Here is a 23,959-nt window from a genome sequence, read left to right on the forward strand (position 1 = left end):
ATTAGCAGGGAGCTGATTTGGAAGAAGAGAAGCCAGTACATGAATTGGTACCCGTATATGATGCTGGAAATGTAGGCAGTGGTTTTACACAGTACACCACAGTGCCAGCCCCTAGAAATTATCTTTAAGTATCATTTATAAAGTATTTCATTTCTACCTTATAACTTATCTGAGGTTAACACCTATAATTATAATCATATTTGAATTTATTATGTATCAATATTTTCTCATAAAAATCATAGCTTCAGATTACATGTGGCTGGTTCTGTTTTTTGATTCTTTGCATTCATTCATTCATAAAATCTTGCCAATTCTATCTCCAATAGTTTTCTATCTGTCCACTTAATGGGGCTCTTCACTTCTGATTTTAATACCTTCCCTAACATAATGCATCCTACAAGTTCAGCTACATTAAAATGCTCGTACAACTACCCAAATCTGAGCATGTCACTCCTAGCAGTTCCTCACTGATTTTTCTAAAGCAGTATAACCATTCCCTCTTCATTTCCTCTACATACTACCAAGTCCCATCCCTTAACCACATATATATTCCTCAGCTTCTTCATCTTCCTCCAAGCCTCTGAGATTGCACATAGACCTCTTCTATTGTCTAAAATGGTCTTCCCTTATTTTGTCTACCTGACTGTTCATCCATTTTAGTGTTAACTAAAATGACTCCTCTGTGCTAGGGAACATTAGAACTTGCTACTTCTATCTGACTGTATTTTTGGTTACCCAATCTCCCTCAAACCACCTCTTTTCCTTTACTCATCTCTAGTAAGTCAAATATTTATGAATCACTTCCTTATTTGCAACTTTGTTTTTTTTTTAATTTATTTGACAGATAGAGTTAGCCAGTGAGAGAGAGAGAGAGAGAGACAGACAGAGAAAGGTCTTCTTTTTCCGTTGGTTCACCCCCCAAATGGCCGCTACGGCCGGCGCTGCGCTGATCTGAAGCCAAGAGCCAGGTGCTTCTTCCTGGTCTCCCATGCAGGTGCAGGTCCCAAGCACTTGGGCCATCCTCCACTGTCTTCCTGGGCCATAGCAGAGAACTGTACTGGAAGAGGAGCAACCAGGACTAGAACCTGGCACCCATATGGTATGTCTGCATCGCAGGCGGAGGATTAACCTAGTGAACCACGGCACCGGCCCCTTATTTGCTACTTTGTAATATCATCTCATGATAAAATTGAAAGATACATATTGAAAAAATCTCAATACAAAAGGGATGGCTTTCTTTTATGAAAGAAATGGGCTACAAACTTTGTTATAAACATAAAAACTATTTATGATACCAGGTTAATGCATTCAATGGGTTGACAGCATTTTAGTACCTAAGCATTGTGGTAACTAAATAATTTAAGAGAACTTAAAAAAATATTGCCAATGCACATTATCATTTAATTCCATTTTTCCATAAACATTTTGAATCTCCCTCATCTATTCATACATGGGTCAATGGTAAGCTTAAAAAATATGGTGTATAAATTATTATTAATCTGAGTGAAGAGAACATACACTGGAAAAACCAAAAAGTTGGAACCAAACATATTTAGGATCAAATTTTAGCTCTTATCAGTTACCTTTAAACTTTTTATTGATTTTTAATGCATTTGAAAGTAAAACAGAAGAGAACAGAAGAGAGACAGAGACAGTAGACAGAAATCTTTCATATGCTAATTCACTTTCCAAATACCCCCAACAGTTGGCGTTAAGTCAGGAGTCAAGAACTCAATTCAGATCTCCTATGTGGGTGGCAAGCACTCAGTACCTGATCCATCATCTGCTGTCTCGCAGGGTATGTCTCAACAGGAAGCTGAAATTAAGAGCATCACCAGGATGGAAAACCAGGCACTCCCATTTGGGATGTGGGTATCCCAGGTGACATCTTAATCACTATGTCAAACACTCATTCCCTATCAATTATTGACTATGTTCCTTGAGCCTCTGTTCCCTTATTAATAAAGTGGGATGATAGCCACACATCCCCTGTGGAAAATTTGAATAATAAATATTTTCAAGCACGTAATAGAGTATCTGGCATAAAATGGAATTTCATTCAAGGGCAGTCAACATTATGGGATAGTGAATCACTGTGAATTATCGTCATGTGAAAACTTCATATAGAAAGTGATAATTTATCTGATCTTCAAAGGTGGGTTAGGGTTGGATAAGTGATAATGACAAGGTGGGAAGGCTGGATTTATACTTGGTTCACACATTTATTATAGAGTATTTATTACAGACCACTCTGTGCCTTTGTTACTGGTAAATAACAAAATTCGTTTACTCAGTCACAAACTTCTGGGAGAAAACAAACATATATTGACTAACTCTGCTAATTACTTGGCAACTAGAACATAATAGGTTTACAATATTCTGTTGCCATTGAATTTGTGTGGATACTTCTAAAGAAGAGCTCAGTGTTTGGGGAAAAGTTAAATACTTTGGGTAAGATTCTATTACAGAAATTTTTAAAACCGGGCAAAATATATACTCAATTTTCAAATCTTTTAAAATAAACACTCATGAGTCAGTGAAGTAAACAATAACTATATCAAATATTCCTGAATTAACATAGAAATTTGGTGAAACTCTAAATAGGACCCCAAAAGATTCTTGTATGGAATAGGATAGTGATTTTAAACATTGCATAGAAGTGGGGCTGATGCCGTGGTGTAGCGGGTTATGCCACTGCCTGCAGTGCCAGTATCACATATAGCCCTGGCTGCTCCACTTCCCATCCAGCTATGCTCCCTGCTAATGCGCCTGGGAAAGCAGTAGAAGATGGCCCAAGTACCTGGGCTCCTGCATCCACATGGGAGACCAGAAAAAGCTTTTGGCTCCTGGCTTTGAGTCAGCACAGCTCCAGCCATTGCAGCCATTTGGGGAGTGAACCAGCAGATGGAAGATCTCTCTCACTCGCTCGCTCGCTCGTTCTCTCTCTCTCTTTCTCTATTCTGTAACTCTGCCTTTCAACTTAAAAATAAATCTTAAAAATAAACATTGCATGGAAGAATAAATATGCAATGATTAGTCATATTAAAACTGCTGAGAAGTTTATAAAACTAGATATTAAAATTTGCCAGTAAACATGATGAAAATTATATGACTTAGATAAGTAGGCAGGTAGAATAGTCTAAAGCCTTGAGATAAATCTAAAAGTGGACTATTTTAGAGCCTGGTGTTGTGGCACAGTGGGTTAATGTTCCATTTGCTCTGCTGGCATTCCATATCAGAGCTCTGATTCAAGTCCCAGCTATTCTACTTCCTAGAAGCTCCCTGCTAATATACCTGGGAAAGCAGCAGAAAACAGCCCAAGAACTTAGGGCCATTGCCGGCCATATGGGAGGTCTGGATGGAGTTCTGGGATCCTGTTTCGGCTTGTCCTAGCTCCTACATTGAGGTCGTTTGGAGAGTCAATCAGTGGATAAATGATCTCTCATTTCCCTCCTCCCTCCTCCTTCTTCCTCCCCTTCTCTTTTTCTCTTTCAAATAAATAAATATTTAAAAACACAAAAGTGGACTATGTTAGCCTCATTCTGGAAGACTGAAAGTCTGAGACTAAAGAAAAATTCTTGTCAGGATATGTAACTGTACACCTCATTGTTCTCTTCATCTGAAAAGACAAATGATGAGAGGTAAGAAGTTTTACAGTGTTGGGCTGTGGTTAACAATAGACTTGAAAGAAATAAAGGTGGCTGGTGCTGCGGCTCACTAGGCTAATCCTCTGCCTGCGGCGCTGACACACCGGGTTCTAGTCCCGGTCAGGGTGCCGGATTCTGTCCCGGTTGCTCCTCTTCCAGGCCAGCTCTCTGCTGTGGCCAGGGAGGACAGTGGAGGATGGCCCAAGTGCTTGAGCCCTGCACCCTATGGGAGACCAGGAGAAGCACCTGGCTCCTGGCTTCGGATCAGTGCAGTGCGCCGGCCGCAACGCGCAGGCCGCGGCGGCCATTGGAGGGTGAATCAATGGCAAAGGAAGACCTTTCTCTCTGTCTCTCTCTCTCTCTCACTGTCCACTCTCTTCGGAAAAAAAAAAAAAAAAAAAAAAAAAAAAAAAAAAAAAAAAAAAAAAAAAGAAAGGTAAAGACTTGTGGCTAAGAATATAGGGGAAAACACTCAATAAAATATTTCTACAAGGGAGTAGATTTTTAAAATCTGAGGAATAGATAGCTTTACTCACCCCAGATATGGATTAGCCTCCTTTCTGATGCTTAGTACATGGTCAATGGGTTCATAAGCAAGGTAGGAGGCAATGGTGCCATGAACACAGAATACACATGGACATGACGCCATGGAATTGCCTTCCTTGCTTCTTGTCACCCCTTCCCCTTTTTTTCTGAGGTGGTGACTAACTCCTGTCACTCATCCAGGTATCACACTTCAATGTAATTAGCCAGCTGGATGAAAATAGATTGACTATACTGGACAATTCCCACCATGAAAAAGGTGGTAAAACAGCCTCATGGAAATAAATATTTATCCTGCTTTTGAACGCTCTTTTCTTTGTCATTGTACTTCTATCAAAACTATCATCTGTGGATTACTAAATGCTTAATGCACCAACATTTTACCCCATATATCACTACTGCGATAAGATAACTGGCAACTGACATAGACAAAGGGCTAATCAGATTTATTATTCTTATCATCGCTACAACAGTGGCAAGGCTTAATAAATACACAATTATATCCCCAGCTAGAAAACAATATGCCAATATGCTACTCTTACAACTCTTAGTGACTTTTCACTCTATACTTCTAACAGAATGAGAGTCTGGATAGGAGGTTTATTCAAGCTTATATCATCTATATTTCTCAATGTATTTCTAACCCCAAGAACAAAAACAGAATTTGCTGAGTAATTAATATGTGGTAGGCACAGTATTAAACCTGAGAGGACACAAGCTTATAGAAATTAAATAACAAAGATGATACGTGTAGATTGGGACTGATGTTTGTTTTATTCCAAAGCCTATGATTTTTTTAGTGTGCAAAATTGGAGGAAGGTTAAATAACCCCCTTACGGAAGAAATTTCTGTGAAGGCTTAAAGTATACTACAGTAGAAAAGAATTTGTGTATGTTTCAAAGATTTGTAGTGTCTTTCAGAGTGAGAAAACTACAGTGAAACAGGATATTGAGTGTGGAAATTTTTAAGTACATGCATTATTTGTCAACATCCTTGCTAGTCTCTATATGTCTGCTTTTAATATAAGTGCAAAGAGAACACGAATTTTGTCTATATTGTAGATTGTGAATAGCTGCAGTTCCTCAAACAGAGCTTGGCACTTGGCAAATATTTGATATATTGAAGCATAATCATGTTGGTGTTTAGTCAATTACCTCCCACTTTCAAAGGTCCCATTCTTCTAAAACTTGATGTTCAAAGAGTAACTAACTACAGGGTGTTTGATATTTAACAAACAAATAGACAAATTTCATCTATCTGATGTTAGAAATTGTGGAGGGACTTCCTTGTTTGTTTCTAGATATTTAGGAAGTTGAATCTAGGATCAATGGAAAAAACTTAACATTATAAGATAATCCTGGTACTGTTTCTAGAGACCTCTGAGATCTTGGATAGTTAACTCAGTCAGCTACATTTTGTATTTTCATATCACAAATGAGTAGATTTATAAAGTTGGTCTCTCTATGAACTTCAATAACTCTAAGAATTGTATTGTTGGGGCCGGCGCTGTAGCTCAGCGGGTTAATACCCTGGCCTCCAGTGCCGCATCCCATATGGGTGCCGGTACAAGACCCAGCTGCTCTACTTCTGATTCAGCTCTCTGCTATGGCCTGGGAAAGCAGTGGAGGATGGCCCAAGTCCTTGGGCCCCTACTCCCATGTGGGAGACCCAGAGGAGGCTCCTGGCTCCTGGCTTTGGATCGGCGCAGCTCCAGCCGTTGCAGCCAATTAGGGAGTGAACCATCAGATGAACGACCTCTCTCTCTGTGCCTCTCCTCTCTCTCTGTGTAACTCTGACTTTCAAATAAATAAATAAATCTTTAAAAAAAAAAGAATTATATTGTTGATTGCTTTTGCTTTTTCAGGAGAGAAGGATATTTTCATTTAGCCTATAACAATATATAAGCATTTTATGGAATAAGATATAGCTATTTGCATTTTATTTTTATTTATCTATTTTATTTATAAAATGAATAACATGGAATTTGAAGAGAGAATAGAAAAAGTAATAGATAATAGAAAATATTCCATAAATTCAATTGTATGAATTAAGATAACTTCTGTTTTTTTTTCTGACCATACATTCTAGATGTAGATTTTGTAGTTTCATTCAAAAATTTGGTCCATAACAAAACTGTTCAACATATTCAATTTTACCTTAAAGATAAATAGCATTTGTTTATTTATTGTTTAGTAGCAGGAATCATGGACTTTTCTATAAATTGAGCTATAGATTCACATTATGGACAATGATCTTATTGTTATAAAAATTGTTAAATTGATAACATTCAATGGTCCATGGTATTCTGTTTTCTCAAACTAATTATATAGGAGATGTTTTGTTTTCACCGACTTTATAAAAATCCCTGATTAACATGCCAGATGCCACATGTCTTCCACCCTGACGGAGGCTCCCTGGAGTTAATGTCCTTTCAGCCGTCATTGTCAAAGAATTGAAGCAGATTGTGCAGAGCTGCGTAATCATATGATTTCTCTCCTGGTAAGGAGTTACAGCTGTAAGAGAAATCAACTTCCTTGATTTAGAAAAAAAGTGTACAGGAATAAACTACCTGGATAATGACAGATTTTAAGATGCATGTCAGGGGGATGGTAGCCCTTGACATTGTAGTTCTGAAGCTTCCATTTCAGTTCCTCCTAGTGCATTTTGTTCACCAGGAACAAAAGTGTTCTACGGCAGTCAGATAAATGGGAGAGAGGCTTCGGTTGGTGAACGTTGTGTTTGTGAATATTTAAATATAAATGGAAGATAATATTGAACAGTCTATTATTATTATTTTATTTAATTTTCATATCTCTTTAGGCTACATGTTCAGTAATTAAGGTCATCATAAATGATCATGGGTAAGAGTCAGCCATGGAAAACCAAGACACTGGCAAAAAATAACCTAAATGAAAGACCTCTGTGAGTGAGATCCCACTGGAAAGAAGGGGCCATCAAAGAAGGAGGTACCTTTCTCTGAAGGGAGGAGAGAACTTCCACTTTGACTATGGCCTTGTCTAAATAAGATTGGAGTTGGTGAACTCAAGAGGCTTCCATAGCCTTGGCAGCTCATGACAAGAGCCTTGGGTGATTACTGACGTCATAAATAAGAGAGTCAATTGTTAAATCAACAACAGGAGTCACTGTGCACTCACTCCCCATGTAGGATCTCTGTCCTTAATGTGTTGTATTATGTGAATTAATGGTAAAACTAGCATTCAAACAGTACTTTATACTTTGTGTGTCTCTGTGGATGCAAACTGTTGATACCTTTACTTAGTATACACTAAGTTGATCTTCTGTATATAAAGATAATTAAAAACGAATCTTAATGAAAAATGGAATGGGAGAGGGAGTAGGAGATGGGATGGTTTGTGGGTGGGAGAGTGGTTGTGGGGGGAAAAACGCTATAATCCAAAAGTTGTACTTTTGAAACATATTTATTAAATAAAAGTTTTTTAAAAAAGAATATTTCAGACAAAAAGAAGAAACCAGTAAAAAATAAAAATAGTCAGCCAGCGAAACAGCATATTTACACCTAAGTACAGAGAGTTCAAACTGTTACACTGTGCTGCTTGGGCTAAAATGGCAACTCTGAAATATACTGTTAATTCCCTTCCAGTACCTAGTCTCCTCTCATTCTTCGCTAACAGAACTATGGTTTTAACTAGGAAAACAATGTGAAATCCTAATTAGGGATCATGATAATAATGATCATACCTATTCTGTGATTCTCCAATCTTCCTCGAAGCTGGGGTGGCTATGGACCTTCGCTCTGACCAAAAACTATGAAAGGGAAATCTGCTGAAGTTGTCTCTGGGAAAGCTTTTCTTTCCCGATAAAAACAGACTCATGTATCTATCATAACCCTTCCTCCTTTCAGTTATTATTTTGCATCATTTTTGTTTTTGTGTTTGTTCAAGAAGCAAGTATGAGACTTCCCAAAGAGCCACAGACACTGTGGGGTCCTTACAGCTGGTTCTTAAAGCTTAGTAGAGTCACTGACCTAACTTCAGTCATCATCTTCTAGGACCGGTTATGTAAAAAAGAAATGAATGAACTGTAGTCACTTACAACTGCAAGGTGCATCTTTTTTTACTTGCAGCCAAATGTTCTCCTAATGAATATGGCGACTTTCCAAAGGAAAACCGTTTTATTCATGAACCAACATGTCTTGCCCTGCTAAGTAAGTACAGTGATAAGTCTTACTGTCTCCAGTTTAACCCATTTCCACAAGATGATCTTTCTCTAATGCAAAACTCATCCATTCACATTACCTTCAAAACACAATAGGTCACCAACCCTGCTAAATAAGTTTCAAGCATTGTATCATAACCTAGATGACTAGAACAAATTGTTGATTGTCTCTCAAGCTTCCTTAATTCATTTGTAAACTTCATGATTATTTATGTACCCATCACATACTATTTAAAGAGCTAGCAAATATGGAGCCTCTATCTGTAACCCCACCTTTCAAATAAATAAATAAATAAATCTTGAAGAGAGAAGAAAAGAAGGAGAAGGAGGAGGAGAAGAAAACAGTAGCAGCAGCAGTAGCTTTAACCAGCCAGCTAGGGCTCCATTCTAAAACTGATCACATGTAGAACACAGTAGAAAATTAAGATCCCATTCTGCTGTACTATATGACGCAAAATCATTTTAAAAATAAAAATTATTCTTAATTTGTCAAATACTTTGATTAGATATAAGCATACTGAGATTTAGCCTTTGGTTCATTGAAATCACACAAGTGAACATTCAGGGCTAGTCTCCAAGCCTCCTTTCTTCATTTCCCCGTGAGAAGCTGATACCTTGCATGGAGACTTATTCAGCTGTTCACTCTTGATTCTAAACTTAAGTTACTAACCATTGTCAGTAAACATAACTCCTGTTAGAACTGGCATTAGCAAACCACTATAACTAATATATTAACATGCCACCAATATAACAACTACATTAACATATTCAGTTAAAAGGAACAATTGCAAACTCATTTTGATCTTATTTGATGCAAAAATAATTTTGATATCAGTTGAAGCAACCATTCATAGAAATATACATTGTCAATGCCTCAGTTAACATTAAGCGATCACATAATGATACTATATATCTGAAACAACTTGGCATATTTGATTAAAGTAACCGAAATTGACATTTACACATTTTTAGCAATTTCATATAATTGCTTCTTCCACATTCTTGTACCTCAAATAACACACAATGGTAATACAAATGACTTAAAGATTATGTTCTCTCACAAACTTATATAGAAATCTTTCAGAAGTAGATCCTCAAAGTATAAAATAGTGTATACCAGTGTTTTAATCTTGGGTTGCTATAACAAATTTGCTATAAACTGGATGGCTTAAACCACTAGCTTAAACAACTACTTCTCAGAGTTCTGGAAAATCTAAGCTCAAGGTAAATATTATATTATGCTATGTATCTATACATCTGTTAAAACTGAATCTGTTAAGAAATAATTAAAATTTAAAAAAGAAAAAAATTCACTGAACTAAAATAAAATAAAATTTTAAAAAAGTATCTAGACTTAGACATGGGAGAATATGACAAATTACATTAAATATTTACTTTAATTGGTAACATATGACAGGCATAGTACTAAATTGACATTTTATGAATTACCACTCTTTCAATGTTACAACAGTGACGTTTTCAGATGTCTCTTGCTATTTTTGCTTTGTAATCTTAGGTTACCATGAAATCCATGCCCCTAAAATTTCATTCTTATTCTACACACCCTAACTAGACCATCAGGACAAGTAGGACCCAGCTTCAAAAATGTGTGAAATGGCAGTACCTGCTTAATAGCCTCCCAGATGGTACCAAAACACTGAAATATCTAAGAAAACTGCATGCTGTGTCATATCTCTTCATGTCTAGATGCTCTCAAGGGTTCTCAAGTTTAGCCAGGTTTTTCCTATAGAAGCAGCATGCTTTCCCTACCTTTCAAGGTTTCTGAACTGCAGAATTCATCTCAGTAGTAAAGACAGATTTCCAAAACAATCCAAGGGATCTTTATTTCAATGAAATTTGATAGCAATCAGGTAGATATTTTTAAGTAATATAATATTTATATTATGATTCAAATAATTGAGAGTAACACACATACAATGATTGGCACATATTGCTAAAGATGTTTTTATAAAACTTTCGCATAAAATGACAAAAGAAAGTATCATGATCTGTTAGATACTTGTGTTATTATTACAAAAGTCAGTGGAGCTTAAAGATAACTGAAAGTCCATATGTATGTACATAATTTTAAAAGATGAATTTACTTATTTGGAAGGCGGAGACAGAGTGAAAGACAGGGAGAAAGAGAGAGAAAGGGAGATCCTCTGTTTGTTGGTTCACTCACCAAATGACTACAAAAGCCAGGGTTGGGCCAGGCCAAATCCAGGAGCCAGGAGCCAGGAGCCAGGAGCCAGGAGCCAGGAACTCCATCCTGGTCTCCCACATGGGTGGCAGGGCTTAAGTACTTGGGTCATCTTCTGCTGATTTTCCAGGCACATTAGCAGGGAGCTGGATTGGAGTTGGGGCAGTTGGGACTCAAACTGGCACACATACAGGATGCCCGTGTTGCATGTGATGTCTTAACTACTCTGCCACAACATCATCCCCAAGTATGTATATAATTTTAAAAGATGCATGTAAAAGAGAAGTAAGACAATTCTGCCAGACTAGAAACTTGAATTTCCAGATAATCATAATTTGAGGAGAAATGAAAGAGTTTTTTGCACTTTCCCTTAAAGGTCAGTTAGCATTCTTAGTAACAAAAACCTCTTGTCTTTATAATAGTAAATGCATATAGTTTCAATGAAAATTACATCAGGACTAAAAAACTAAAAATAGGGCAATTTAGAACCACTTCAAATATGTCATGAACTACCTCTTTTTCAGTCTTGTCTCATAGGTATTTCCATACTATAATTTATAATTCATAATTCTGGCAAGAAAATGAGAAAGTGACTTTGAAAAATCATTTTAAGAGCAATTTTAAACTGACAGGTTGTTTAAAGATATGATTGAGAAATTTAAATATTCATAATTTCTTCTATGCTCTTATTTTAAGTTATAATAACCTATATTTTAATAATAATCTGAACTATTCAAACACAATGAAAAAAAGCTAAGAGGGTAGTTAACAAATTTTTAAAAATATTACTGTGTAAACTTATTGAATTAAAAATGAGGGAATGGGCCACAGGCCTTGGGGTACAATGAATTAAGCTACTGCTTTGAACACTGGCATCCTACATCGGAGTGCTAGTTCAAGTTCCGTCTACACTGCTTCCCATCATCCTTCCTGCTAATACACCTGAGAAAGCAGCAGATAAGGGCCCAAGTCTTGGACTCCTGCCTCCCACATGGGAGAACAGGATGGAGTATTTGGTTTCTGACTTTGGCCTGGCACAGCCCTGGCTGCTACAGCCATCTGGGGAGTGAACCAGCGAATGGGGGAATTGCTCTCTCTTGCTCTCTGATTATACATATATTTCTATATATTATATATGATTATTTTATATATATATATATATACTAGATAGTAGAATGGAGAGAGAAGTTTAAGAGTAATGATTGTAAGTCTTTAAATAAAGCCTTTCCAACTGCTGGACGTTTATGAAAGAACTAAATCACTGTCCGAGCCAGAATCATGGTGGCCACTGCCTGTGATGCTAGCATCCCTTATGGGTTCATGTCCCAGCTGCTCCACTTTCAATCCAGCTCTCTGTTAATGGCCAAGGAAGGTAGTGGAGGATAACCCAAGTGTTTAGACCCCTGCTACCCACATGAAGGCCTGAACAAGGCCCCTAGCTCCTGGCTTCAGCTGGCCCAACCCTGCCAATTGCTGCCATTTGGAGTCAACAAGCAGATGCAAGATCTCTGTCTCCCTCTCTGTCTGTCCCTCTCTTTCTGTAACTCTGACCTTCAGATAAATAAATAAATCTTAAAAAACTAAATCATTGTCTTTGGAACATAATCTGCAGAAACAGTATAAATGACCATGATTAAATTCCTCAGATTTTTCTTATAGTAGAAACCCAAAACAAAAGCCCATATTCTTATAAACAGACTGTGTTACATTAAAATTGTGCATTTGAGAGACATTTTTTGGAATGGGTGAAAGCTTCAAAAAGCAATAAAACTTTAAACGTGTTCAAAAACCCCCACATTCTTGAAGTTGATTCATTCATTTATTCTGCACTCTGTTTTATCTTCATAGTAGTTACCACCAGTTACCACTGATCTATTCATAGTCATTATTTTATTGGTGTATTATTTATATCCACCCAGTAGAATATGAACTGTGAGTAGATTCTGTCTGTAGCGTACACTCTTTTATACCCAGATCTTCAAAGGTTACTGGGTATGGGTCCACAGCAGGTACTTTATAAATAGTTACTGAATGAATAAATTATTGATTATTCTGTGCCATGAACGCAGTGCTAAAAATGCAGTAATGAACATTATAGACTTGGTCACTGTCATGATAGAACGTATAGTTAACTGAAGGCACATCCAAACAGACAGATAAATTGCAAGACCAGTATTACAAATACCACGAAAAAGGAGAACAAATCAGCCGTAACCAACTCTGGAACTGAAGGAAGGCTTTCTGAAACTGAAACTCAGACCTGAAAGGTGTTTGGAGATGAGCCAAGCTTTTGACAGGTGGGTAGACTGGAGAGAAAACAAAATTATTCAACACAAGGGACACTTTATGAGCAAAGGTCTAGGAAAGAGAGAAAGAATGTCTTGAAAGAAATTCTATACAATTCTATTTTGAAGTTAAAGATGAGAGCAGAGGAGAATCAGTTAAAGTGCTTTTAGAAGATGGCTTTCAATACCAAATAACAGAAAAATCACTTCTAAATCCTGAGCTAGCTGTGCAAACCAGCACACCAGGAACCAGCTTAATCTTCCCTTTTCTCAGATCCAATTCTTCACAGCTGATTTCATTCTTGGCACCCCAGCCTCCACACTGGTAGCATCAAACTGATTGTCCCCAGACTAACTTGCTTATCCTTTGTACCCAGCATAGAAAAAAAAATGGATAGTGATTCCTATATATAGCATAAATTCTGAGATTCACTTGTTGGCACAACATATATCATAAGAATGTCCAGAGTTCTCGGAGTTTCTTCATGCTCGGTGCTGGTGGTGGGACTTTCTTGGAAGCACGGTCCCCAAATGCCTATCTTCGCTCCTGCCTCAAAAAAATGAAGAAACCAAGACCAACTTCTGGCCCAAGGCCAGCAGACTCAGGAGCCTCTTGGGGTTTGTCAAAAGGAGAAAAAAAGCAATTGAACATATTGATGAAGTACAAAGGAAACAGACAGACTTAATGAATAATCCAGTGAGGGGACTTTGAAAGTAGAACAAAAATATAACAAATCCCACAAACATTTTTTCAGAAGTCAGAACTGCTCACCAAAATTCCAAACTTTGGGGTAACGACATTTGTCAAGCATAGGCAAGCATCTGTGCTGCTTGGTGGGGAGGATGAAGAGATGTTGTATTATCCGACCAGAGTTGAAGGACAGAATGTGAAGATACTAAATCAGGTTACAGAATAGGTTTCTATCTGGGAGAAAAGCCTTACTTCAAAAATAAAGTTCTCTTCAAAGAATTTCATCGGAATGAGAATGGCAATCCATCTTGAAGTTCCACTGAATCAAATGGAAATTTGGGAAGGATTGGACAAGATGGTCAAGTCAAATGCAAAACAAAGCCAGCAAGAAGAAGCAGTATGAGGAAGTAGGGAGCTTCTTTACCTGGGTTACTGAGCATTCTGGTTTAGGTAAAGATAAGATGGAAGATGCCATCAAAGTTGAGATTTGCATGAATCCATTACAGTTCTACTTGGCTCCTGAAATGGATGATGACAAAGGCGAAGAAGAAGATGATGATGATGATGAAGAAGAATTGGAAGACTCTGATGTAGAAGGAGATGAGAATGGAGGGGAAGAAGATTAAGATGATGTTCAAGGGGAAGAAGGTGAGGAGGATGAAGGAGATGACTAACAGAAAACACTGATAGGCTTTAACTTTTTTTTTTTAATTTTCACCAGTCCCTGGGAGCAACTTGCCATCTTCCTATTTTTATTTTTTCCCTCTTGTTCTTAGTCTCCCTGTTTTTGAGGTCTCTTTTCTCTATACCACAGTTCATAGCATACAACAAATTAATTTTTATCCCTTCTTGTCTTGACAAAAACAGTATAGAATCAACACCACAGTGCTCTGTGGTAAAAAGAAAACTTCCTGCTCACTTTGCTCTGCTAGAAGCAGGGGTGCGGGAGGCCGTTGTGTAGGAGGGCATAGAATTCTAGCTTTTCTCCTCCTTTCTCTGTATATTGGCTCAGAGATTACATGGTGTCTGAATGTGAATATGGACAGTCAGCATTTACCAACATGTATCTGTCTACTTTCTCTTGTTTAAAAAATGAAAAAAAATATTAAAATTGGGGTTATGGAATGTCAGCAAAGGGTGAGTTTGAGACATTTGGGTAGGTTAAGTGGGCATTTTGATGACATGGATTCTCCTTTGGCATGTTTAATTGTACAGTTTATGATTATGCTTTTTTTAAAAAGATTTTATTTATTTATTTGACAGGCAGAGTTACAGACAGTGAAAGAGAGACAGAGAGAAAGGTCTTCCTTCCATTGGTTCACTCCCCAAGTGGCTGCAACAGCTGGAGCTGCACTTATCTGAAACCAGGAGCCAGGTGCTTCCTCCCGGTCTCCCATGTGGGTGTAGGGGCCCAAGCACCTGAGCTATTCTCCACTGCTTTCCCAGGCCACACCAGAGAGCTGGACTGGAAGAGGAGCAACCGGGACTAGAACTGTGCCAATATAGGATGCCAACGCTGCAGTTGGAGGATTAACCTAGTGCGCCACAGCGCCGGCAATGATACTTTTAAAAATGGAATTTTCCCTAATGATGACTTGAGTTTTGCCAAGTGATAGGAGAATCAGCAGAACTTGTAGGCTCTTATTTGGAATTGACATCCTCTACTGTAATTTTGTTCCTATTTATTTTTGAATTCTCTTTTTGTTTCACTGGAAAAGAAAGATGTTCAGTTTTAAACATTAAAAGTGTACAAGTTGCTTTTTTACACTAAAATTAAATGTGTACACACACACACACACACACACACACAATAAGAACCCCAGGCACTGGATCCACATTTCCTAAATCTGCTGCTTGACCCATCGATCTTGGATGGAATAAGCTTCCCTGAAGCTATAGGCAGCCAATAGAAACCAGGGGCTCTTTGTAATGGCAAAAGGAAAAACGAATAATTTCCAAGTGGTCCTTAATATTTGCCATGCATGTTTAGATTGTGTCATAAAAGCAATAAGAAGTCATTAAATTGAGTGAAAGAAGAATCCACTCAGATTTTTTATCTGAGAAACAGCACTCTTCATACATTGTGAGGAAAAGAGTGAAGTCAATAGTGTCCGGTATTGTGCAAGGCACATAAAGCCACCGCCTGCAACACCAGCATCCCCTCTGGGTGCCTGTTCATGTCCCAGCTGTTCCACTTGTGATCCAGCTCCTTGCTAATGGCCTGGGAAAAGCAGCAGAAGATGGTCTGAGTGCTTGGGTCCTCACTATCCACATGGGAGACCTGGATGAAGCTCCCTGGCTCCTGGGCTTCATTATGGCTCAGCCCTGGGCTTTGTGGCCACCTGGGGAGTGAACCAGTGGATGGAAGATTTCCCCCCCCCCAATGTCTCTCTCTGTGTAACTCTGACTTTCAAAGGAAGGAAGCGAAGGAAGGAAGGAAGGAAGGATGGAAGGAAGGAAGGAAGGAAAACCTGATGGGGCTATTGGTTGTGGGATTTTTAAGCACAATTTTGGGGGAAAAATAACCTGAAAATCAGATACAAGGTAGGGACAAAACCCATCAAAAGACCTGATTTGTAAACTTATTTGCCCTTTCTGGTTTGCTCCTGATAAAACAAAAGAGCCATCAGAAAAGGTGAGCTAGGTAATTTGTTTTCAGAGTAAACTATGAGATCAGAAGGATGGACTCACCACTCCTTTGTTATTCTCATAGAAGGTCAAGGTCATTAGAAGGTCAAGGAGTGAGAAAGGTATTCAACCTTGTTAAAGATAACTTTTGGGGAAGGCAACCATTTTGTACTCTACTAGAGGGACTCCTCTTCCCTCATTTTTCCACCAGGACCTACCTGATTGTTGATTGACCAGTCTGATTGCTCACAGTGCTAGCAGAAGAGATAGGCTGAAAAAAGATTCAGGGGCCAGTGTCGTGGCACAGCATGTTAAGTTACCACCTACAATGCTGATAACCCTTATGAGCACACATTCAAGTCCCAGAGGCTCAATTTCTGATCCAGCTCCCTGCTAATGTCCCCAGGAAAGCATTAGAAGATGACCCAAGTGTTTGAGCCTCTGCCACCCCCATGGGAAACCTGGATGGAGTTCCAAGCTCCAGGCTTCTGCCTGGCCTAGTCCTGGCCATTGCAGCCTTTTTGGTTGAGAATTAGCAGATGGACGATCTCTCTCTCTATTTCGCTCCTCTCTTTCTCTTTCTCCTTCTCCTGCTATAACTCTGCTTTTCAAATAATTTTTTTTTAAAAAAATAGAAAAAAAGATTCAAGGGGTATTTAATGGTTATAGTTAGAATAGAACATCATTGGCAAATATTTGGAATTAGAAATGAAAGAAAGAAAAATTTAGAGATTATCTCCATGTGTCATGACTGGTAATGTGGGCATGCATAGTTGTTCACTGGAAATGAAGGAGGGGGGCTGGCGCTGTGGAGTAGTGGGTTAACGCCTGGCCTGAAGCACTGGCATCCCATATGGGCACTAGTTGTAGTCCTGGCTGCTCCACTTCCAATCCAGCTCTCTGCTATGGCCTGGGAAAGCAGTAGAAGATGGCCCAAGTCTTTGGGCCCCTGCACCTATGTGGGAGACCTGGAGGAAGCTCCTGGCTGCTGGCTTCGGATCAGCGCAGTTCCAGCTGTTGCGGCCAAATGGGGAGTGAACCATCGATGGAAGACCTCTCTCTCTCTCTGCCTCTCCTCTCTCTGTGTAACTCTGATTCTCAAGTAAAAAAATAAATAAATCTTTAAAAAAAAGAAAAAAATGAAGGAGGAAAACAATTTGTGACGGGAAATTATGAATATTAAGTTGCTAAATAAGTTGGTCATAACTTTGACATTCTTTCATTTCTTGAGCTCTTATTTTTAGGAGATATTTAAGATATTTTTATAAAGTAAAAATGGAAGTAAAGTGTAAAATTAAATAAACATTTAGTAATTAGGAGCAAAGGACACATTTAATTTTTGTTGTTAAGTTTTTGTTTCATAATTGCTAAATGCTGATATTATTGTTCTTCTAGTAAAAGATTAAAGGGAAAAGTAAAGACACCAAGTACATATAATAAATCATGTTTTTCCTTTAAAAAGCAACATACATGTATATCAAACATCACCTGCTTTGATAGTAGAGAAAGATAATGGATTAAGAATTGGATATGTCCTGATTCAGTAAATAAAGGAGCAAGCATCGATTTGGATAACATCAAGGTCAAACAGTGACACACACAAAGAAAATAGAACAAGACTTAAAAAGAAGTTTATCACACTACAAATATTAATGCAACAAGACACCTTAGATGTCTATGCGAAAGAAAGGAAGCATTTTTGCATAGGACAGTGATTACCTGATATATCACTTGGAAGAAAAGGGCTATGCAGTAAGATTAGCAGCTGCAATACGGAACTGATTCAGCAGCAGATGTGAGGCATAACTTGTTGTTTCCAAATTTGCTAGAGGGATAGAACCTTATTAAGAAGGAAGCTGAAACTGGGTTATACAATAATGAAGTAGGGAAAAGGCACAGCTAAACCATACTGCATAATAAATCAGGGGAAATTTGGGGGTAGAACAGAGAAGTATAGGGAGAAAAGGAAAAGGAAGAGAAAGAGGGTGGAACAGAGGGAGGGAGGGGAGAATGTGGGACAGAGAGAAGGAGAGGGTAACCACAGGATAACTTTCTTGTGGTCTATAGTGTAAGGAAAATGTTTCATAAGAGTGAGGATTAATGTTTAATTTTAAACTATTTTCACTAGTATAATATTTAACTGCTATTGTCTCCAATACTATCAGGAAATTCTGATACACTGAAATGTCTTTGTGTGATAATGTTGAGTAAAATGAGCAGAGCAGTATAAGGAAGTGTGGTCTTCCCTAAAAACAGCCTTTTCTATCAGCCCCTGGGTAGGCACCACCATCTTCTCAAGTGGCAAGATGAACACAGTTCCAGGGTTCCAGGTTTTTTGTGTCATGGCAGGGTTCTCCGGGATTAGGTTACAGCCTAAAAATTCAAAGTGAGATTATATTTACATAATATTATTCATTCCTGTAGTCAACAATACAATCAATTACCCATGGTATAAACGAGAATGTTTCAATTAAGCAGTTGCTGTGTATAATTGACCTAAGGACAACTGTGGCACAAATATACAAACTTAATCACATCAATAGTGAGTGAACTTCAATGGAGAAGCCTGACATCCTTGTTACTAGAATATTTCTATTCAAAATTCACAAGTTTTAAGGTGTTTCCAATGTCCACCAATACTATAAGGATATGGGACAAAAATTCCAACCCTATCCTAATGCTCCAGGTATGATTTTTAAGCAAAGCACCTGATGATGTAGGCGGAGTCCATTTCACTCAATTATAAGTTGGAGTGCTTCAACTGGATGATTGTCCAGGTTCTTTCCCAGTCCAAATAACCCATGTTTATGATGCCAACTATATTATGACTTTATTCTAATACATGGCACTACTATTATAGCTGTGGCATTTTTTAAAAAAGATTTTTATTAAGCCACTTTTAAATAAGACAAAATTGTATATAAGATGTGCCAAACCATTAAGGATCATTTTATTTTTATTTTTATTTATTTGACAGAGTTAGACAGTGAGAGAGAGAGAGAGACAGAGAGAAAGGTCTTCCTTCCATTGGTTCACCCCCCAAATGGTCACTACTGCCGGAGCTACGCTGATCCGAAGCCAGCAGCCAGGAGCTTCTTCCCGGTCTCCCATGCGGGTGCAGGGCCCAAGCACTTGGGCCATCCTCCACTGCCTTCCCGGGCCACAGCAGAAAGCTGGACTGGAAGAGGAGCAACCGGGACTAGAACCAGCGCCCATATGGGATGCTGGCGCTGCAGATGGAGGATTAACCAAGTGAGCCATGAAGCTGGTCCCAGGATCATTGTTTTTTAAAGTATGCAGCTTCTTTTCTCAGATAAAAGAGGGAGTCCAAGATGACCTATGGAAACAATGGTCTTTGGTAGTCAGCATCTCACTCTATCATCCTTCCCATTTATATGACTCTTACACGTTCCCAAATCTGAGTTTTCTTTCAGAAAACTCAAAGTATAGTTATTTCTAATTGACAGGACAGATACACATATACACATTGTGTACCTTTTTTTTCAGAAAATTTATTGGTTTACCTATTAAAACCCGTAATTATTTAATTACCAGTAGTAAGAGCTAAGTTTAAGGATAACTCAAACTACAACACCCACCCCCTTTCCAGGAAACTCATAAGTAAAATATGAACATCTAAATAATAGAAAATATTTTATAGGAAAATAGCAAAAAGTATACAAAAATGGCAGCAACTGCTCTGGTTTAATTATCTACAACATTTATAGCTCTATAAAATGGGAATAGTCATAATACCTAATATAGAGCATTACTGTAGGCATCAAATAATATAATGTTTATAGAGCTCTTGGCACATTAAAATTTTCCGTAAATTATACCTATGAGTGTTCATGGCAGGTCTAAATATATCAATTTTAAGATGAGAAAACTGAGGCCAAAATTTTGCAACTTGTAAGTGGTGGAGATGATATTCTGACTAAAAATAATATGAATTCAGAAGCATTAGACTCAACTCATGTACTATAACATCTCCCCTATAAACCAATACCATGCCTATAACTTCTTGGATATGGTGAGCAAAAGGTTTTCTGACAATCAACTATTGGATCACACAGTGAAAAGAAGTATAGAATTTGAAAATAAATATTGCAGAATAGCTGTGGTAAACTAATTCTACCAGTGCAATGAATTGGGTGATCTAAAATTCTTTGCAGCAGGTGGTGAATCTTAAGAACTAATTCTTTATTCCAGGTATGTGATGTAGCCAGTTGGATGAAAAAAACAGGAAAGGAATTAAACATATTCAATGGAGCAGGGCAACCTTATTACAAGCAGCAGTTGGAAGCACAGTCAAGCTGGCATAATATTTAAATAGTAACAGTTAGGTGGCAATTCAGGTAAGTGACGCCTACAAAAACAGAACAGATGTCCTCAAAGGCAAGTATAGAAACAAAATTAGGAAGTCTGGTGGCAGGAAAAATGAAAGAGTAGCAAGTGTTAAAATACAGCAAGTGCAGTGAAACACTACCATAATGCTATAAGTGAGATGGAAAAAATAAATAACCTTAAGAATGTCAAGCTACAATGTGTGACATTAATGAAATGACTAGGGTGAGGCTGCTGCACAGGATGGTAGCTAATTGCCAACCACATTCTATTCAAGTTTCCATTATTGTAGGATACAGTTTGTCAATGTTTCACTGTACTGACTACACTCCCAGTTAAACTCTAAGTGCTTTGCTTTTTGTAACTAATTTAATCCCCACTAAAAACTCCAGAGGTGGTATTATTGCCTCCATTTACCTAGATGAGGAAACTGAAGAACAAGGAGATTTGTAGCTCACCTAAGATCACATTGCCAATAAAGGGCATAGCTAAACTAGAACTCCGGCCACCCCAGCTTTGAAGCCTAGACTCAAAAACCACTACAAAACTCCACTACAAAACTCAGATTGTAACTTACTCCCCTATCAGCAATAATGAGAGGTGTGGCCTTTGGGAAACCATAAACTTCTGAGGGCTCTGCCCTTGTGAATGAGGTTAGAGACCTCTCCCCTTCAAGAAAAGAAAAATGAATGGAAAGAACTACCTAGTCTTTTGTTTGTTTGCTTTGCTTTGCTACTTCCCAATATGTGCAGACATGGTGTACACCCAGCTGTGTCTTATAAGGATGCAGCATCAAGACACTGTCTTAGAAACAGAGCCCAGGCCCTCACCAGTCACTCAACCTGCCAGCACCTTGGTGTTGGACTTCCAATCTACACATATGTGAGAAATAAATTTCTGCTCCTCATAAATTACCCCGTCTCAGGTTTTGTTATAGTGGCAGGAACAGACAGATTAAGACAAATTCTATGTATGCACGGTTGACAGCATGGAATCTAGCAGCACATAACAAGACTCCTGGTATAAGGTTAGGGATTTAAGGTAGAAGGTCAGAGCTGTAGTCCTGATGACACAATAAATGTGAAGCAGCTATAACAGTGTATAGTATGGTATAATCATTCAATAAATGTTAGCTATGAAAATAATAATTGTTATTGCTATTACAACAAGAATAGATGGAGAGAGCTATGTACTGAACTATGTTCTTCCAAAATTCAGGCTGAAATCTCAATCCCTAGCACTTCAGGATGTGACTATATTTGTCTCTGAAGAGGTAATTGTGTTAAAATTAAGTTATTAGAATGGGCTGTAATCCATACAAGTGTCATTATCAGAAGACTATAACACAATGGACAGAGGGAAGAGTAGATGAAGACCCAGGGAAATGATGGCCATCTGTAAGCCAAGATAGGGGGCATCAGAAGAACCTAACCTTGCCCACACCTTGATCTCAGACTTGTAGTTGCTAGCACTGTGATAAAATAATTTTTTTGTATTTAAGCTATTCAAGCTGTGGTGTTTTGTTACAACATCACTAAGAACTAAGTGGTGGGAAACAACATGGCCAGAAAACAAAATTAGAACTACTCAGCATTACACTCCTTATGAAAAGGAATGGGGCAAACATTGAAATAACCTACACAATGGGGATGGACTCCAGGGAAGATCTCAATTACCAAGTCTGACACAAGGATAACCATAACTAATAATAAATTAATAATATGCTAAGCTACAGCCATGCAACTGCTAAAATATCCTCTGTTAAGGCTATGATTGGCGCTTGGGGTAGGGGAAGAGATATCTTCAGTGGAGTGTTACACATGCACAACTGAACAGGCACAAAAGTACAGAGCCACTTAATTCTTAAGGAACATGCCAATGTCAGATACATCAAAGCAATCTTATTTTAAATCCTTGTAATTGAAGCCTCTGCATAGTTAGGCCCAAACTAGGTCTCTGCAGCTGCATTTTGTCTATAAGCCAGCTTGTTTCAATGATGAATGCCTCAAAATAATATTGAAAATTGCCTGAAACATAATATTGTCCAGAAATCTAAATCAAAAATTCATGAGAGGACACATATCTGCTTAATTCTGGGGGATGGGCATTGTGGCTCAGTGAATTAAGTCACCATTTGGGACACCCTCATACTATATTGTAATGCTTTGTTTGAGTCCTTGCTCTGCTTTCAATCCAGTTTCCAGCTAGTGCATACCCTGGGAGGCAGCAGATGATGGCTCAAGTACCAAGTCACTGTCACCCATATGGGAAACCCAGATTGAGTTCTTGGCTCCTGACTTTGACCTGGCCCAGCTCTGGCTGTTGCAGGCCTGTGAAAAGTGAATCAGCAGAGGAAAGATCTATTTCTTCAGCCCTTTCTCTCTGTGCTACTCAGCCTTTCAAATAAATTAAAATGAGCAAATAAACATTAAGAAACCAAATCTTCATTTTGAATTAATAATATGCTTTAAATGGACACTAATACTTTGTGTTTTCTGTAAACACAGAAGATATATGTATATTTCCAACTATAACTGTAGGTAAGTAATATGCCTTTCACTGAATTGATGGAATATAACAGAATAATGTCATTAACAGTGGTCATTTCCTTTCCTGTGTTGACCATCACACACAAAGATTACTGTATCTAAAACCAATGGAACTAAAATAATAAGGTCTTTTAATGAGTAATTGCTTTGAATAAATATTTAATAATGTGATTGCACGCATTGCATGCATTAAAATAGTTTAAATGAGTGTAAGTCAACTTAAAGTCAATTAGTGAGATTATAACCAGGCACAATTTCAGGACATTACAAATGTATGTAATGTGGAGCAACAAACAATTGAACATCTTTTGAATATGGAGGCTTTCCATGGTTAGCATGTGATTACAACAAGACAAATGGGCAAAAGTGCTAAAGCACAACCTAAATACTCACCCTTTGGGCATATTCAGCTTCAACAGATGTTACACAGTTTCAGAGGTCTAATGGTAAGACTTAGTAGAAACAAATTCCATTCATCAAGAAGTGATCTCCATTCAGGACCAATGAAACTGAAAACAGAATATTATAACAATCAAAATTGTAAAGGCCATTATTATTGCTCTAGGATTCTAAGTAAAGAAAGTTTTAAGGAATTTCCTTTTTTTAGCTTTATTATTTAATTAGTATATATGGAGCATTTAATTTTTTTATTTTTTAACAATATTTATTTATCTATGTGAAAAAAATCAGCCACAGGAAGGAGAGACAGACAGAGAGTGTGGGGAAATTAGGCACAGGAGACAATTCAAAGATGGCGCCTGCAGGGAAATTAGGCACACTTGGCAATTCAAAGATGGCGCCCAAAGGAAGCAAGGTGGGCAGTACCCAAAGTCGTTTACCACCAAAGCATCAGGGGAGGTGACGACAAC

General features: G+C 38.0%; 1 pseudogene; it reads left to right on the plus strand.

Annotated features, from left to right (window-relative positions):
- The window catches only part of LOC100338226 (protein SET-like), a 50,601-nt pseudogene extending 36,270 nt beyond the window's left edge, over positions 1-14,331 (plus strand).
- The last annotated feature ends 9,628 nt before the right edge of the window (positions 14,332-23,959 follow it).

Source organism: Oryctolagus cuniculus, chromosome 11 (genome assembly GCF_964237555.1).
Source record: "Oryctolagus cuniculus chromosome 11, mOryCun1.1, whole genome shotgun sequence".
Lineage (NCBI taxonomy): Eukaryota > Metazoa > Chordata > Mammalia > Lagomorpha > Leporidae > Oryctolagus > Oryctolagus cuniculus.